Genomic DNA, 16,927 nt, shown 5'->3' on the forward strand with positions numbered 1-16,927 from the left:
GAACCATTCAAATGTGCCCCCCACTCATCTGGATGCATCTCATTCTCAGTTCAGTGTGTTTCTTACCATGCTCCATAGTTTCTGTCAGCATGGGGAGGCCCTCCATTTCTTCTGTGCTGGGATTGAATGATATGTGGCAAGAAGTATGGGACTATTTGACTGGCCACAATTCCTTAGGCAAGCTACACCTTCTTCCTGGTACTCCTGCGTGGTTATCCGGCACTCAAGTGCATCCTACATGGTACAAACAATACGCGGGGAAGTATATTACTAGCAATCCATCATGGTGTAATATGATTCTGCATGAGAGCACATATACAAGAATTACCTTCATGATTCCAGCAAGAATTGCACCTCCCAGGTACACCATGTGCTTTCTCTGAGGAGGCTCCTCTATCCGCAGTCGTAATTTCTATGCACAATGAGAGGCAATGTGTCACAGTTGGAAACAAAGAGCTAACGCTAATACTGAGATGAATGCATATCCTTTCAGAAAGTGTATTTGGATTGTTCTATCTACGAGTTCAATAAGTTTATGCACTTATATCTTCTATTTATAAGAAAGGAAAAGTGCAGATTATTATCTAACAGAAATTTGTTGTAAAGGTCAACAGAGAAGAATAACAACTGTGGACCAACGATTACAACAATGCAAGGTAGAACTTCAACAATCTTACAACTCGGATAGCGATCACCAATTTCCTTCATGCCATACAAATATAATGCATGTATATTATCTTTAGGCCATCTTTGTTTCCCTTCACATCTACATCAAGATAGCAATCAAGAATTTCCTTTTCCAACCTTGTAAAAAAGTAGCAACTTGTTAATCATATGAAACTCGGGTAGAAGCTTATATGAACCAGAAAAATAATCACTACAAGAAACATTACAGGCAATCAGCTCATTTGAATCAGCCCAGCACAAGCCAGCCCAGCTGCTGCTGCAATTTGATTTCAATGAGCTGGATTCAAATCAAATTATGGCGCCAATGAACGATAGTTGGCCCCAACTCTCAGACCCATTCAAACACATGTCCGTTAACAAGTAACAACATTAACACATACAAACTAGTATCAACCAGTTCTAATACCATTTCATTACATCTCACTCAAATGTGCTTCTAAGGCCATTGAAACAACACTTAATTACAACAACAGTTAACCATAAAAATGTGCCCCCAAGACAAACCTGTTGCATCTGGATGCATCTCATTCACAGGTCAGTATGTTCCTTACCTTGCTCCATAGTTTCTGACTGAATGAATTCTTGTATGCAAAGATGTTGTACCAAGAGCAATCAAAGCATCCTTTATCTTGACCATCTGTACAAATCATAGGGTATTGTTTGGGAGCAAGGGGTAGAATTCTCATTTCTCAATGAGACTTCTACAAATAAGACAAGATGCCGTGCTTTTTAGCCAGTAAGAGCCAAGGATACTTGCACTCCAAGAGCCGTGGCTCCGGTGGCGAGTTCCTCTCCTACATCTGCCTCCAATTTGCAGTAATTACAACAACTCATTCGAATTCCTAAGATCGAATTACAACAATTCATTACCGCAGTAGATTCATGACTTGTCCATAACATTACTACTTGGAGGACAATATAGAGCTTTTTACAAAACTTGTAGGAGTTGCACAAAATATTTGCATCACAAAATGCGCCTTCTAATATGCGCATGTACTCTCTAACATCAACCTACTTTGGCATACAATCCTACAATTTTCAATTGGTACCATTACAGTACACTAACCTACTGACCTAAGTGGTATCTATACAAAAATTGTACCCTTTTTTAGGCACACAAGATAGGCACACAAGATTAAGCATGAAGGCAGTTCCCAATGGGTGCAGCACCTCTGCACAATCATTGTCCCCACATCTCCAAAGATATGAACTCTCTAACCGCTGACATACTGTTACTAGCATTGAGCTCAACCCAGGGAGATGGTGGGTAGGTTGGGGATCCTAAACCATGCTCCCTACTGAACAAGTAATTGTGGAGTGCAAAGCAAGAAATTATAATCATCTTTTGTTTTGTCCGATGGCAATACAATACCCCATCAAGAATCTGCCACCAGTTTTTAAGAACCCCAAATGACCGTTCTACAACATTGCATAGCCTAGAATGAGTCAAGTTAAATTTCTCTTGTTGAGACATATTATCTACAGGTACGCCCCTAAAGTCATCCAGATGGTACCTTGTATTTCTGAAAGGACCCATGTACCCTGACTCAAGTGCGTAACCAGCGTCCACCAGATAGTAGCGGCCTACAACACAGTACCAATTGCACAATTAGGTTTTACGGACTGCATAAGCTACAGAAACAATGTAACACATTATTCTTTGGCAGTAGTCACTCACCGGTTGGTGGATGAGGGAAGTTTGGTTCCTCCCAACATTCTTTGAGAACCGACATGTCATGCACCGACCCCGCCATCCCCACACCGACATATGTGAAGCGACCATCCATATCGACAATTGCACAGACATTTATACTTACATCTCCTTTTCTATTTATATGGTCAATCTTGGCCTCCTTGCTCACCCTAACTTTGACATGTGTGCCATCCAAAGCCCCGATGCATCCATCGAAGAATGGTGCATATGAGCCAAGTTGCCAATTCACTCCAGCATAACTGCTATCTGCTGGAACAAGAACATAGTGTGCCCACCTACACATAACCTCGGTGACATGACTAATCTTCCTACTAACTGTATCCAAAGACTGTTCGAATCTATCCCTGCTCCTTCTAACTGCCTGGTTGTGCGCACAAGTCCATAAATAAATACCTAAACATTCTAGGGATCCTGTCTCTCGTGTACCCTTCAAGCCATACCCAAGCAAAATGTTATGCAAATGCAGCAAGTTATCAGGAGACATACGCAAGTTATCGAAGCACTTGCTTTCATTTCGCAGATTGATTTCCATCCACTGCCGCCCGATCATCTTCTGGAAGGGGAGGTTCGGGTTCATCACGGAAGCCTCATTGGCTATTGCGGCCTTGTACTTTGCAAGCAATAGAGCAACAGCTGCCAAGGGCAAAATGAATGATCCTTCGCTTGAGTTGTCGCTAGTATCAGATTCCTCGCTGCTGTTCATCTACAAAACCAATATTAGATCCAAAATTATCAGGTGGTGAACATTAATGCAACTTCAAACTAGAAAGCTAATGATGGAGAACTCATATTACACATGTGCCAAACTTATTCACATCTGAGACACATATCAAGCTAAAACAGTTGAAGACAGTGGCGTTATCTTTAAAAGGTAACAATATTGCCTTGAAAAGAAAGGGAGGGACATATGCTGCAGATGTGAAAATAAATGTATACAATGCTCCATACCTTGCGACTTCATGGTTGCTGCAGCAACTATTTCTTCCTGAACATGAAAAACCGAAATGTTTGTTGGACTAACCAAATAACCACACACAACAAATTTATTTGGGTACTTGAAAAAAAAAACAGCAAGCAATGTTCAGGCCACAGGCTGCATTACAACGAGGGAACTTTAACAAATGTTCGAAACGACATAATAAAAACATCAATGCAGGACGGTTGTTTCGGTTAACATCTACTTGGATATGGATCTCCTATCATCCCAGTAGATTTTTAGAAATTTGAGGCGTCCCTCTTTGGTTTCCATGCTGAGGAAGTTTCTACGGTCCAATATGTCCTTGCAAATTATTAAAGCCTGAGTATAAACATCATTAGTCTCTTCCACACCATCATCTTTCAGAATCTTCACCACTTTGTCCATCTCCTCTTCCTGCTTGTTTGTACGGGCTTTCTGGATCTTATGGTCTTTAATGAGGTCAGTGATGTCGTTGAGGCACTCATCAATGGAAGCACCCTTCTTACTACATGGGCTATTGACAGAGTAATCCCTAGTGGTTCTCTTGGATGACCGACCAACACTCCTGACAACGAAGGGGTCTGGTGACATCTCGTGTGGACTGTCATGGCTATCTTTGTTGGGTGTCGTCTCACGATGATGGCCACCAGACGAGATCAACGTACCCCTGTCACGAGGAGTGTGTCCCCATAGAATTACCAGTAGATCAAGGCATTTGGGCATTTTGGTTCGTTTCACAGCGGACTGGCTATTTTCCTGCACGTGTGACATGGATCCAAGGGTTAGAATTAAATAGAATAGGAACATCCCTGCCAGAGGTTAGTAGGGGGGTTATAAAACAAATAGGTGGAATTAGTACCCCATTGCCACCCTTAAAGAACGAGGGGTCAACTGTGACGCCGCCTGTATGTGGGTCACGGCTTAGGCCAGTGTGGGATTGAAGGTCGCGCCAGGCAAAATATGCTCGCTTCAGCTCGTTAAGCTTGTTCTGCAGCTGTTTCTTTTCGTATGTCAACCCCGTTGCCGTTGCGAATGCTGGATACAAATTTGCCCACCCCAAGATTGTGAGTTCCAGTACAATTGGTTTTTCTGTTCTATCACAAGTTCCAGAAAGGTCCTCACGGTGGTCTCATCCCAGTTAGCACGGTCCGTAGACATCTGTTGCCATGTTTACAGTATAGGGTACGATGAACGCAGTACGGACAGCAAAGAACAAATAGATATTGTCATCACAAACAGAAACAGGAGAGTTAGGGCGAAAGGAATTCGGACGTACCTTAGCAGAACGCTTGGCGCGTTTGGATCGATGGTTGTAGTGCCTGGCTTTAGGTGAAGAGCACGATGAAGAGGAGGACGTTGCCAGTGTTTGGCGTTATGAAGCACTAGCGAGCGGTGCACTAAAATAAACAAACATAATACCACATTGCCAATGAAAATTAGTGTGCGCAATGGAACATAATACATTGGCTTTGAAGAGAGGGCAGGTTAAATGGTATTCACATTAGACAGCTGCTCAACTAGAAATAACTGAACAATGGCTAGAAGCAGGTTGCAAGGCCGGATAGTAAAAATAGAAAACATGAGTTCTACATATGAGGAGAATTTAACTTTTGTTATACAACTCTGTTAACCTTTCAATTGATATAACCAAAAGGCATTGAAGTTACCAGTAGCTGTGATTTATTGTTGGGGTGTAATCTAAGCATGAAACAATCATCTCATTGGTTGCTTTTCTCTGTACCCTGATCAGTCGTCAGCCTTAAGCCCTTAACAATGTCAGTATCAGTGAAGACTTCAATAGTGGTAGCATTTCCTTTGAAGTACTGGCCTATGTAGCTAGTTTCATATGAAAACCTTATAGGCTCCTAAATCCCTATGAAGAAGTGTTTGATTAATAATGGACATAATTGTAAAATCAAGAAGTGCACTTAACCAACTACCAAGTTAATGAAAAGAAGACAAAAATGATGGTTGATGAAAACGAAAGGAAGAAATAAGAAACCTAACATTTCATACATATGTCCGCTTTCTTTCAGAATCCAACAGGATGTCACTGGGATGGATACTTCATCTCATTACAGTACTTCAACATGTATCTTGTGCAAGTCCAGTTTTAAAGACTAAAAAAATATTAGAACCTGATCTATCATTGAGCCAGAATAGGAAAATCAGAATCGTTATGGAAACCACGCATGCATCATCCCATCCATATTAGATGTGTACAAGTCGTAGCCAACTAGATTGTTTTTTTTTGTTAGAAGACCAAGAATTATTAGTATCTAAAGGAAGTATAAGACTTTTTTTTAATAATAATAAGGAAAAGAAGTACAAGAGTTAGAATGGATTTGCTAGTCTGTGATGAATACGTGAAATCATGTAAACAGAAACAAACGTACAAGCGCACATGTATTAAATACAATGGAAATAGCTGTCCAAATGTGCCCATAATGTTCATACAAAATTAGATGCTTGTAAAGAAACAAAGGTTTTTGTTCAATGAAGAAGGTGCTCACTGGTTACTGAATAGCATCACCTGTAGTTTTAGCTGGTTAGTTCCAACCGTCCCCGGATCCGTGGGCGGCACTCGGGAAAGACCTGCAAAAAGAGCACGTGGGGGTCAGATCCGGAGGGTGTGGATGACGGTGGCCTCGTAGCCGGAGGGGGGGGGGGGGGGGGGGGGGGGGGGGAGACGGAGGCGACATAACCGGTGTTGAGGGGGAAGACGGAGGCGGGAGATCCGGAGGGGGTAGGGGAGACGGCGTCCTCAGAGCCGGAAGGGAGGCGAGTGAAAGACGGAAGAGGCCGATCAGGAGGGGGGGGATGACGGCGGCGTTGGATCCGGGGGTACCTTGTCGACGATGGCGGGTTTCTGGGAGGGATGCGGAGCTCACGTTCGTCGTGGAGACTGTCGGCCGCAAGAGGGCCCCCTCACGGCGGAGAGAGGCAGGAGGGGACGGAGGCACTGACAGCAGTGGGGGCAGGCACGGTGAACCGAAGCTGACGAACACCGCGGCCCGCGCGGAGGAAGGAGGAGAAGCGGCGACCGAGCGCAAACCCTAGCCGCGCGATGCGCAGGGAAAAGGACTGAGGGAGGGGAGGAGAACGCGGACTCAGGTATTGGCTTTTAGTGGACCTAGGCCGCCGAACGGCTGGGCTGATCAGCCCAGCCAAGCCAACCCAGCCAGCCGGTCCAGAGCAGCCGAACAGGCCCGAGACCTATGCTATAGCTTCGTCTTTCAATTCTAGTAATTCCTATTGAAGATATCCGTTTTTAAAATCGCGCATTGCTGCAAGACTTTCGTTCATATAAAATTGTTGCATATATAAAATTGTTGCATATATGAATTAGATCCGTATGTTCTTTGCATCGTTTTTTATCAAAATAAGAGAATTCCTCGCGTGCTATGATATAAAAATTAGGTTAAGTATCACAATATTGTGGTTTATGTGTGTGGCATTTGTATACGACGATCGTTGGATATGTCAAAACTACATGTTGATTTTGATACTGTCAAAACTACATTTTGATTTCGATACAAAGTTAGTAGCGTAGCCATGAAGCTTTTTTGAACGCTGTAGCAGGAGCTCTGCCTTTCAATTAAGAGATGAATAAAAGTTTATGTACATGTGGAGGGGGCAACACCCACCTCGGAGAGAAAAAAGCGATAGGACAGGAAAGTGATTATAGATTTTCCTTGCTGATTACCCCCTCCAAGTTAATGCCCTCTTCCCTTTGCTCAATATCATCTTTGACTCTTGAAGCCACTAGCATTGCCGATTCGTAAGCATTGTTGAAAATTCTTCTATTCCTCTCTTTCATAGGTGTATCCATGAAGCTATAATTGGAAACTTAGACTTATGATAAAGCGCAAATTGTAGACTTTAAAAATTGTTAAAATTTATCAATAACAATTAGTTTTACATCTAGGTGAGCAGTGAGCTTGAAAGGGGCTCGACTGCTAAAACACAAAGAAAGAAAGAAAGAAAGAAAAACTAAAAAAATATCTAATAATTGGGTGATCGGATGAACAAAACGTCTTAGTGCATGCCACTACATTAAAAAAAGAATAAGAGAAAATTCTGTGTGTGTCATTAATGATTCAACAATTCCATATAGCAACACTGAATAACCTATTATAACATGAGTGACATGGAGAAATTTTTTTGGTTCTATAGATGCCACTATCGTCAACACCGTTAGTATACGCGCTCCCTCTCGTACCGGTCCTCCCCATCCTAACCGGCGACGACAGCGCGGTTCCTGACCGGCGGCGGCCGCAGCTTGTGGGGTGAGAGCGCAGGGGATACAAGGCGTCGAGCGCGCAGCTCCAGGCCGGCGGTATGTGGCTGCCCCCACACGGGTCCAGACCGCAGCGCTCAGGTCCAGCCGGCGGCGCGCGGTTGCAGGCCGCGGCACGCGGTTCCCGGCCACGGCGCTCAACGAGTCGCCACAAACACCAGAGCCGCCACGCAGAGCTCAACGAGTCGCCAGACGACACGCGCCACAACCCGCGCCCGAGAGCGCCAGGGACATCGAAGTCACCACCGAGCCCGAAGACGTGGACTTTCCATCAGCAAAAATAGCAGCAATGACAATTTACGTAGTGGCACACATAGAATGTGAATTTTGTTGCACATCCTTCTGAAGGAAGGGCATAAACGTCCTTTTATGCATGAGGTAACTACTGTCTCAGCACCTACAGACGGCATTTTTTTTTGCTAAGGCACCTACAGACTGGCATTGTCACTCACTGAACCTAAAAATAAATTCGATGGCACTCATGTCCAAACTAATTTTTCAGTGGTCTGTATGGAATTGTTGAATCATTCAATGACACACGGAATTTTCTCTTAAAGTATTGATATCTATCCATATTATCAACATTAGTGTTCTGACTTTGACTTTCAGCCAAAATACTCAGCAGTACATGAGGAATAGGCTTAGGCCCCGTTTAGAAGCCAAAATTTTTTGGTTTTGGGTACTGTAGCCCGTTTGTTTGTATTTGGTAATTAGTGTCTAATTATGGACTAATTAGGTTCGAAAGTTTCGTCTCGCGATTTCTCACCCAACTGTGCAATTAGTTTTTTTTCGTCTATATTTAGTACTTCATGCATGTGCCGCAAGATTCGATGTGACGGATACTGCGTAAAATTTTTTGGGTTTTGGAGGGAACTAAATGGGGCCTTACATGGCACAACGGCTTTGGAAGTTCAAGGCTGGGTTCCAGAAAAACTGAACCTTCTTGAGGACCGAGCGGGAGCTCGGTTGGCTAGTTCTGACTAGGTTCGGGCGGCCCACCCGGTTCGAGCGCTAGCCGGCGCAAGTGCCACATCCGGGAACAGTTGTTTCCAAAAATAATTTTCGTTGCCTCACATGTAGATGCGCCACAATGGTGTCCGTCAGGTTCGAAGCCTCGAAGACTTCAGATACCTCTTAGCCACGTGTAGTCTCTTTGTATAGGTGTAGGTCTATCTTGTGCACTAAAGCGTGTGTGGATGAGTATGTGCGTGTGGTGGTGTGAGTTGGTGATTCTACAGCTTGTACTTAAAGAGCTGAGGCATCAAAAACTGAATCTTCTTGCCATCCTTGTGCCACCGGTCTCACCAAGTGATAAGCCTTCGCAAAAGTTAGATTTATTGAGCACAATTGGCTCAAAAGCAGAGTCTCGGGATCTCTTGAGACCCTTTGGCAGAGGAAGCTCATGCACATAAGGTGGCTTCAATGCAGAGATCATAGGTAAAATCAATCCTGCAGAGATTAGCAAACATCACATACTCTTGAGGGATTTGCTCGGATTCTCCGTGCAACTTTTAGAAAAGGGAATATATTAATATCCTAGCTTCTGTATCGACCAATGCATATGGTTGTTTCTTATTACAAACAAGAGTAAAACGGTCCAGGAAATGTAACCAAGAATCTCAACAATTTTTTTTCTCAGCCCTAACTTGATGAGCAGAGGAAATTTTCTCATAGGTTCTCATGCAACGGACCTTAGACACAAGATCTTTATATTTAGGTGCCTCCTCTTTCAACTTTAATAGCTCATCTTCTGAAAGCACCTGAATGGAACATGAGCTTCCATGAATGAAATGCACAGTGAGTAGCTGAGAACACATACAAAATAGTTAGTGTGATTTACCTCATGAAAATCGTCTTCTTCAGGGCAACATACAATCTGTTGAGTTGTGATCCAAATTCAGTTATGTACAAGATAAATGCTAACTTCTGACGGAGCGAAGTGTGGCCCGTAATGTTTCCCTACTGCACCCAGGGACGCCTAGGGGGTGCGGGGGCGGAGCCCCCCCCCCCCCCCCCCGGCGGTATGGATCGTCGCCTATTAGGGGTTTTCCATCTCTATATATACTTTCTGTAAGCCGTCGTCTTAGGATAAGAAAAGTTATAAATCCCCGACGTTTGTAACCTCAGCCGATATAGCGAAGATTTGCTGGCTGGTGCCCGTGGTTTTCCCCTTCTTCCTTGGGAGGGTTTTCCACGTTAAGATCTCGTATCCTCTGTGTTTGATCTACTGTTCTTCATCGTTTATATTACCTATCGTTTCTAACAAGTGGTACCAGAGCTTGGTTTCACATTAGGGTTTCGCGATGGTATAGATGAAGTTTAATCTACTGCTGCTGGATTACAAGACGAGATTTGCGCTGTGGCAAGTCAAGATGCGGGCGATTCTAGCACAATCTTCGGATCTTGATGAGGCACTGAATGGTTTTGGAGGCAAAGGGCAGAAGTCATGGACCGCTGAAGAGAAGCGGAAGGATCGTAAGGCTCTATCTCTGATTCAACTTCATCTACATAATGATATTTTGCAAGAATTACTGTAGGAGAAAACTGCCGCAGAACTTTGGCTCAAGCTGGAATCGATCTGCATGTCCAAGGATCTAACCAGTAAGATGCACGTGAAGATGAAGTTGTTCACGCACAAGCTGCAAGAAGGTGGTTCGGTGATGAACCACTTATCGATCTTTAAGGAGATCGTTGCCGACCTAGTGTCGATGGAGGTAAAATATGATGATGAAGATTTAGCTCTTCTACTGTTATGCTCACTGCCTAGTTCGTTTGCAAATTTCTGAGATACCATACTATTAAGCCGTGATGAACTAACCCTTGCAGAAGTATATGAGACCCTTCAGACGAGGGAGAAGATGAAAGGTATGGTTCAGTCTGACGTGTCGTCCTCCAAGGGCAAAGTGTTGTAGGTTAGAGGTAGACCCGAGTAGAAAACCTACAACAACAACAATAATCGAGACAAGAGCAAGAACGGTAAAGGCCGTTCGAAGTCCAGAGGCAAGGATAAGTTCTACAGCTATTGTAAGAAAGATACTCATGTCATTGATGATTGTTGGAAGCTATAGAATAAGGAGAAAAGAAACGGTACGTATAAACCGGAAAACAAATCCGATGGTGATGGTAAGGCCTCTGTTGTCTCCGCTGCTGATAGTTATGATTTAGGAGACGTTCTTATTGTTCTTGCTGGTTGTGTTGCTGGTCGTGATGAATGGATACTTGATTCTGCATGCTCGTTTCATATATGCTCTAACAGAGATTGGTTCAGTTCTTACGAGTTTGCGCAGAGTGGAGATGTCGTGCGTATGGGAGATAACAACCCATGTGATCGTGGGCATTGGCTCTATTTAGATCAAAATGCATGATGGCATGATACACACACTAAAAGATGTGAGACATATACCAAGGATGGCCAGAAATCTCATCTCCCTTAGCACACTTGATGCCGAGGGGTACAAACACTCCGGTTCAGATGGAGTGTGTAAGGTATCAAAAGGCTCTCTCATTCATATGATAGGTGATATGAATTCTGCAAAGTTATATGTTCTTATAGAAAGTACTTTACATGGTTCCATCACTGCTGCTACTATTTCTAATGATGAACCAAGTAAGACTAATCTCTGGCATATGCGTCTTGGGCATATGAGTGAACTTGGTATGACAGAATTGATCAAGAGAGACCTACTAGATGGCTGCATTGTGGGTAAGATGAAGTTCTATGAGCACTGTGTTTTTGGTAAGCACAAGATGGTAGAATTCAATGCATCTGTTCATATCACCAAAGGTACACTTGATTATGTACATGCTAATTTGTGGGATCCGTCTCGTAAGACCTCTTATGGTGGTGCTCGTTACATGCTTACCATTATTGATGATTACTCTAGAAAAGTGTGGCCTTATTTTCTAAAAAATAAATATGATACTTTTGCTGCTTTTAAAGAGTGGAAAGTTATGATAGAAAGACAAACTGAAAAGAAGGTAAAATTGTTTTGTACTGACAATGACGGTGAATTCTGTTCGGATGCTTTTAATGATTACTGCAGGGAAGAAGGCATTGTCAGGCACCACACCATCCCATACACTCCTCAGCAAAATAGTGTGGCTGAGCGCATGAACTGAACCATCATCTTGAGGGCTCGTTGCATGCTGTCCAATGCTCGTATGAACATGCATTTTTGGGCTGAGTCTGCTAACACCATCTGTTACTTGATCAACCGGTCACCTTCTATCCCACTTAATAAGAAAACTCCCATTGAGGTATGGTCTGGTATGCCTACTGATTATTCACAGTTGAGAGTTTTCAATTGCACTGCTTATGCTCATGTTGATAATGGAAAGCTAGAACCTAGAGCCATTAAGTGTCTGTTTCTTGGTTATGGTTCTGGAGTTAAAGGATATAAGTTATGGAATCCTGAAACTAAAAAGACTTTCATGTGCAGGAGCGTTGTTTTCAATGAATCTGTTATGTTTAATGACAACTTGTCCACATATGTTTCTCCAGTTGGTTCTGATGAGGAGCAGCAACATGTTAGAGTGCAGGTGGAGCACGTAGATGATCAGAAAACTGAAATTGTTGATAACAATGTTCATAATATTGTTCAGCACTCACCTCCTGTTTTGCAGCCTCAAAATTAGTCTATTGCAGATCACAGAACAAAGAGGAATTGTGGTCCTCGTCCACGTTTAATTGAGGAATGTGATATGGTTCATTATGCCTTTAGTTGTGCTGAACAGGTGGAGAACATTCATGAGCCGGCTACGTATTCTGAAGCTGTTGTTTCTGGTGACCGCTAAAAGTGGATTTCCGCTATGCAAGAGGAGATGCAGTCACTCGAGAAAAATGGCACATGGGATGTTGTGCGCTTGCCTAAACAAAAGAAGGCCGTTCATTGCAAATGGATCTTCAAGAGAAAGGAGGGTTTATCTCCTAGTGAGCCTCCAAGATTTAAGGCAAGGTTAGTAGCAAAAGGTTTCAGTCAGATTCCTGGTATTGATTATAATGATGTGTTCTCTCCAGTTGTAAAGCATAGTTCAATTCATACATTTTTTGGTATTGTTGCTATGCAAGATCTTGAGCTTGAGCAGTTAGATGTAAAGACTATGTTTCTACATGGAGAGCTCGAGGAGGAGGCTGTCACAGAACCGACCAATTTACAAGAGCACAAGTACAAAAACAATCACCGAAATGATCAAATTCTCGAACTTGAGCCCATATAAACCCGGTAGTCAACCGAAATCTCGAAGGATTTCAAACCAACTTGCATACAACCAAGATCACAGTAATTCAACATAACATATCGTACGTTACAACATTTCGCATACGTTCGCAAATAGGTTACATCATCACAGAGTCATTGTTATTACAAAACAAGTCTTGTAAACATGCGGAAGCAAATAGTTTAACTCACACACCGAGTTCAAATACACATACTGGTTTGCTAATCACAGACCGCAAAAGCATTCAGATAAGAGAAAGGAGATCATGCCCATGATCTAGTCCTCATCACCCGCCAGGTGGAGACAATACTTGCAGAAGCCCTGATATAGGAGGTCATCTGCAACAAGAGGGAATAAACCCTGAGTACGGGAATGTACTCAGCTAGACTTACCCGTCGAAAACCAAACAAATGACACCAAGGATTATGCATAGCTTAATGTAGTGGAGCTGGCTGACCCTTTCTTTTTGCAGAAAAGCATAAGTAATAATGATCAACTCTTAACCTGAACTAGCAGTGACTTTTTAGCCATTAACCTGTCATCTATATTAGCACCTGTACTAAGCAATCATTTTATTAGGGTGCAAACATTAATAACCATATCAGGTATTCATTGTGGCAACCTTATCATCATCCATTTAACCATATCGTTAAATTAATTGAATCTACGTTGCCGCTGCTCAGTCAAGTTCTCACTATCCGGGAGAGACGGCGATTCGAATCGATTCCTATCCAGCTGGAGGGGTATTCCTAAACACAAACCCTGCTTCCCCCGTCAGGGTCACAACAAGTCACCTTTGGTACGATTCAGGAGTCGCGAGTCTGAATAGATCGACATTCTCAGAGACCCACTCTGCCAAGGTTGTTCGGGACTCTAACCCGCCTTGGGCTTATGCCAATGGCTCTCCGCACATCCTTACTACCTCCAGAATGTCGCCACTGCTCGCGTCCCCGGCCTGAGTCGAGCTACTAGGCTTCGCGGTCGGAACGACTTATCCGGCCAGCTAAGTGTTAGGCTGCGTTCAACATGACATGAGGACGTACAGCGTATCGGTCCTTAAACGACTCAGACGGAGTCACTATGTTCAAACCTACACAAGACCCCGCCCGGTCTTAATTCATTATTCACATGGTTCTTTTCCACGATAGCAAATATAGCCAATCGTGATCCACCTCATCCTAAAGCTCGCAGGTGACAGGAAATCACCTGACTTCTACCGCACTAAGCATGGCTAAGCATTTAACCCGTTCCTGAACTTAATTAGGATTCCAGTGCGATATCTGGACAAGGAAGGATATATAATGCAGCAATTGGTTCCAACCAATTCCTATACTTAATGCATCATCAACAATAAAAGATACTCAATGTATTTGTGAAAACATAGGAGGCTTAATATGCTCTGGGGCTTGCCTTTCAGGAACGAGGAAGGCTGGTGGTCAGGGCACTCGGGCAATTCCTCCGCGGCGACTGCTTCGTCGGCTTCCTGCACCTCGGGTTCCTCCTCCTGGTTGGCTCCCTCGAACTCCAGCAACGTCACTCCCTCCGGCACACCTATTGCATGAATGCGCAAGGTAAATATCATGGATGCACATGTATGAATGTCGGGGATGCTCGGGGAATGCACATGTTCGCTGTAGTTTGCATATTCCAACTTAAGCCCTATTCAAATCACTTTCACTTACCACGTTTATACAACCTAAGGTATAATCGCTCATCTTCCGTTAATGACCTAGCACCTGCACCTAAGCATATTCTCAAGTTAGGCTAACCCCTAAACAATCAACGAGAACATTGCAACCACATACACTCAAGCAATTGTATTTCAGCAAGATGACTACTATGTAGCGGCGCAGTAAACTAGCCATAACTGGAGATTTATAAATCCAATTGATATGCAACAAGACAATCTAGAAAGCTTATAAAATTGTCTACAAAACATTTTCAGACCTCAAAGCATGATTCAAACCTTTACCAGGTCGAATTCATCAATCAACAGAAGTCTATCCTCACAAGGCAGAGAATCAGCAAAAACTGCAACCTAACTTTAAACAGATGTAGTTTCTAAACTACTGGGCCAAATGCCCTCAAATTTTGATAGGAGCTAGACACATAAATTATATACAACTTTTGTATTCATTACAATCACAGAAAACCAAATTATCATGGGGAACTTGTCAAAGTCCCCAGATCTGTCCAGAGGGACATAATGCAAACAATTAATTACTAACTTATGATATAAACACTTAATTGGACAAAACCAACTTTACTGACATATGACACATATCACAAGCACACCAGAAAGTAGGGTGTTCATCACCAAAACATTTCCTCTAATACCTTGCTTAATTTATTTAATTAATTAGAGAAAATAGTAAACATATGTGAAAGCTACACCATTAAATCTACAAAAATTACAGTAGACCCTACATACCCTAAGTAGACTGCCATAAAAATTTCACACCATTTTAGTAAGTACAACATCCTACACAAAAATGGTAAGGCAGAATGGCTTAAAATGGCATAATTAGGAAACCTTAGTGAAAAGTGTCAAGCAACAGATTTCATATTTTTCCTAGCATCTATAAGGTATCAAGATACTACCTACCAAGTTTCATGGCCATAGGACTCATAATTAATTTACTAAAATTTACCCAAGTATCTACCAATGATAAAAGGAAAATCTATAACTCAAAAACTACACATGCAATGACTCTTAAATTTTAACCAGAGCTTCTAACATACAAGACTAGCTTACCCACAAAATTTCATAATTTTTGGATCACATAAACTCAAGATATGATTTAAACAAGGTTGCATGCATTCAAAAACACATTTCAAGTTCCTATTTAATTCACCCAAAATTTCTACCTACTGTGCTCAAGATATATTTTTATTAAATACTAGACCTCACAGAGAGTCTAACAAAATTGGAACCATCCAATTTGGATCTACATAACAGGAGATACAAAAATATCAAATAAGCAATCAAAACTGTATTTTTGAACTATCCTTAAGAACAACAGCCACTGACGTGTGGGACCCGGCTGTCAGCCGACCCCACTGGTCAGCGGCAGCAAAGCAGAGGAGGCGGCTGCGACGCGCGGAAGACGGCGTAGCTCGCCGACGGTGACCTCATCGGCGACGAGAACGGCACCAACGTGACCGCCTAGACCTACTGCGTCGATTGGTACCCTAACCGCAAACCCTACCGACCTCTAGGTACCCCGGCCACGGAGCTCGGTGGCTCGGCCATGGCGCATGGCGGCGCGCGGCCGTGTTCCGGCTTGGCTGGACCGGCGTGGGTGGTGACATCATCACCCGAGCATCAGCGCATGACGGGGAAGACGAGACGCGGGCTAAGGATGGAGGAGTGGTGCGGTGGTGCGCTGGCCGCGGTGAGCGCCATCTCTGGCGAGGGTGCAACGGTGCGGGAACGCCGACAGCGGCCTCACCTGAGGTCGAATGACCGCGCGGAGATGACGACGAGCAAGAGGGGATCACAGCGGAGCTTCGGTGAAGGTGTAGTGCGCGTTTTCGCGGTGGTGAGTGCGCGGGAGCTTGCCGAAGCTCACGGCGGCAATGGGGAGTGGTGGTTCCGCTGCTTCGGCTGCGGAGGAGAAGGAAGGAAGCGAAGAAATGAACTGAGGCACAGGGGGGGGCTCTCGGTGGCGTGCTGCGGCTTGTACTGGCGCTCTCAGGCCCGACGTGGCCTGGCCGATCAGGCCGGCGGTGACACGCGGCGCCACGCGGCCGTCGAGTTCTGAATCGGTCGGGTCACTGTAGGTGTCTGAACTTTCGTTTCAGTTTCGACAATACCGACTGACAGGCGAACTTCAACGATGATTATCTCCTAAACCGTGTTGATTTAGCTCGTGGTATAATTAACAAAGTTGTTCATCTATATGCGAACTACAATCTTTACAATTGGAGCTCGAGCTGTTTGGGCTTGGTTTGTGAGATACAGTGCTCCAAACATCAGCTCAAGAAACTGAAAATTGGTTTATGACTTAGAAAAATTTCAGGGTTTCAAAATAGATCTCAAATCTAACTT

Source organism: Miscanthus floridulus, chromosome 5 (assembly GCF_019320115.1).
Source record: "Miscanthus floridulus cultivar M001 chromosome 5, ASM1932011v1, whole genome shotgun sequence".
Taxonomy (NCBI): domain Eukaryota; kingdom Viridiplantae; phylum Streptophyta; class Magnoliopsida; order Poales; family Poaceae; genus Miscanthus; species Miscanthus floridulus.